Raw genomic sequence first — 3,213 nt, forward strand, 5'->3', positions numbered from 1 at the left:
GGCATGCAAAGCAACATGCTGTGCATGGCAACAGTGCTCCTATAGCTGTGAATGATCTCTGAAATACAAAGCAATTACGAGATGTGAAGGCTGTTGCAATACAGCCGTGGCTTCAGGTGAGCATCCTTTAAAAAATATTGGATACATCAAAGCCACAATACCAATTCCAGGCTTTTAGCCTCTTACGCTATTTATCTCTTCCAGTTTGTCAATAACCTGGTTGCAGCCACCTCACCCCAACACTAGCGGAGGGCTTATCCATGCTCCCTAATCCAGGCTATGCCCCGGCTGATGGGCAGACTTCATGCCTACGTACGTACGCATGCACATACCTTATACACACCGCACAGCTTCACGGGAATACACAGAGGCACTCACTGGTCACCTTGGGCAAGAGGAATTAGGCCAGTATCAAAGGCAGGGATTACCTTGATTTTCCAAGGGCTGGTACTGGGATGCTCGCTCCAGTACGGGTAAGCGGCATTTTTCAAGCTACGCACGGTACATCCCCTTGAAATCCTGCACCTCCGTGAGTAGCATGACATTGTTCCAACAGCCTAAGCCACAGGCAATAGTCTTGATGTCCCATAATCATTTACTGTGAGCCTCAAAATGATGGAAGCCAACAAGTCTAGTATTTCTATGATTAATTGAACTAATGGGAGGTGGCTCTACCTCCACAGAGAGAAAAAGGATTTCTCTTGATTAGAGACAGATGCACCCTGCAATTATATTGTATTATTTTTATTGTTTTCCCCCTCTTTTCACTGCAGTCTGCTCCCAATCCTCTCTTGCTCCTGACTTGAGCCCTGGCAATCAGCTGGCAAGGAGAGTGCTGTCTTGCTTCTCCTTTCACACATGCACATCACGCTGGCCACAAGCGAGCGAAAGCAAAGCAAAGCCAAGGAACATGTGTGAGTTTGTGAGGTCCATCTGTCCAAAGGAAGCTGGTCTTAGGCTTATCTGTTTTATTATATCCCAATTAATTATGTATCATTGGGCGCTAACAGGTTTTCACTAAGATGATGTACCCACTTAGCAAGTTAATGTAATACTGAAGGGTTCCTGCAGCTGGTGGTTGTAAAGGCTCGCTCCTATTTTGTTTGGGAATGATGCTCTGTGGGTGCTCATTTTTGGTGTCTGCTATACCTGGGCACAGGACAGCCCGTGCAGCAGTGTCCTGGTTTCGGCTGGGATAGAGTTAATTTTCTTCACAGTAGCTAGCATAGTGCTGTGTTTTGGATTTAGTACCAGAAGAATGTTGATAACACACTGATGTTTTCAGCTGTTGCCAAGTAGTGCTCAGACTACTCAAGGACTTTTTGAGCTTCTCCTGCTCACCCAGGTGCATAACAAGCTGGGACTACGGCACAGCTAGGACAGCTAACCCAAACTGACCAAAGAGCTATTCCATACCATATAATGTCATGCTCGGGGGGGCTGGGCACCGGTCAGTGGGTGGTGAGCAATTGCATTGTGCATCACTTGTTTTATATATATTCTGTATATTCTCTTACTATTATTATTATTATTATTATTACTACTATTGTTATTCTTCTCTCTTATTAAACTGTCTCTATCTCAACCCACAGGTCTTACTTTTTTTTTTCTTTTCTCCTATTCTCTCCCCCATCCCACAGAGGGAGGGGGGGGAGTGAGCGAGCGGCTGCGTGGTGCTTAGTTGCCAGCCGGGTTAAACCACGACAAGCAGCTACTGACCTGCTCCCGAATTCCCTGCTTCCCTCCAGTGCCGCTGGAAATGACTTCCCATTGCAATCACCCTCTTTCCCCCTTGCGCCTGAATAATTTCCAGCCTCAAGAGCACTTGCTTGCTCCTCCAGACCTCACATCACCATGACCACCCCCTTCTGGGGAACTCATATCCCTGGGAGCCCATCACCCTCCCTGTCCTTCCCCCACGTGCCTGGGACTCCCCTGAGGACCGAAGCCCTGGCTTCCTGCTGCGGCTGCCGACCTGTCCAGTTCTTTGCCCTAGTTTGGAGATCACCAGGAGGAGCATGAAGGGCCACTACGCTTTGATATTTCACATTGCTCAGGCTCTGGTTTGTGATAATTCACATTATTTCTTCATTATTTCCACTCTACCAGAGCCATTGGGGTCCTGCAGTTCAGGAGGTCCATATGCCCATTAAAAGCACAGTTGCCACCCAGACCCTCCTGATCCAAAGATGCAGACAAGCTGCTGCTGGCTGTTTCATGTGGCCCCCCAATGTCTTTGTTTTAATGCACAAACATTAGAAGGACCCTTTCTCCATCCCAGCTTCCACATGGTTCCCTAAAGCAAGTTTCTTGAGCAGTTCCTCACCCCTGGCTTACATGGAGCCCCCAGACCTGGCACGGAGGGGCTCTACAGCAGGAGGGGGCTGTTACAAACCCTTTCTAAATGACATGACTCACCCTGGGTGCATACGTTCCCTTCCCTCACACCCACCTCACCAGCACCTCAGTGGTCATCCCCACTGTTGCTGGGTGCAGCATCAAGGACCGGGGTGCCAGTGAGCAAGTCCCCCGCTCCTCTCCAGGGTTGCCTGCTTTGGAGATAAGGAAACGCAGCTTGGACAGGCCTTTTGCTCCCTGTAGCAGCTGTTGCAGGTGGCCCTTCACCTCCATATCTTGCTGTCTTCAGTTTCCTCCTGTCTCCATTTTTACCTCCTTTGGGATATTTGGGTGCCAGCCACCGCAGCTCGGACACCACCCTCCTGCCCATCCGGCACGTCGTCTGCTCCCACTGGCCAGTGCCACCGGCATTGTCCTTATCCATACAGGCCATGCTCAGCCTTGTCACCCGCAGTCCCTACCACCCTCACACGCAGACATGATTTCACTGTGCTTCGACCAAACCAGCTCTGGTACCTGTCCCTGCCCAGGAGCTGCCTCTGCACTTCCTGGGCCTGCGCAAGCAGCGCTTGCCCAAAATGGCTTTTTCCTCTGACACACACAGTCCCTTGCAGGCCACTACACAGACCCTGCCAGCCTGGCCTAGCACAGCTACATCCCCAATACCACTGCCACCAGATCCAGGCCTCTCCGTGCTCTGTAGGGAGGAAGGGGAGGGCTCTGCCCTGGCTGGGAAGGCCCAGTTAGACCTCCGTTAGCTGTTAAGCTCTTGCTACTAATTGAACTTGCTTGTCCTTGCTAAGAGCCAGGATGAATCCCACACGGGTCATTACTGCTCCTGAATTCCTCCCAAGC

Source organism: Egretta garzetta, unplaced genomic scaffold (assembly GCF_000687185.1).
Source record: "Egretta garzetta isolate BGI_Z169 unplaced genomic scaffold, ASM68718v1 scaffold215, whole genome shotgun sequence".
Taxonomy (NCBI): Eukaryota; Metazoa; Chordata; class Aves; order Pelecaniformes; family Ardeidae; genus Egretta; species Egretta garzetta.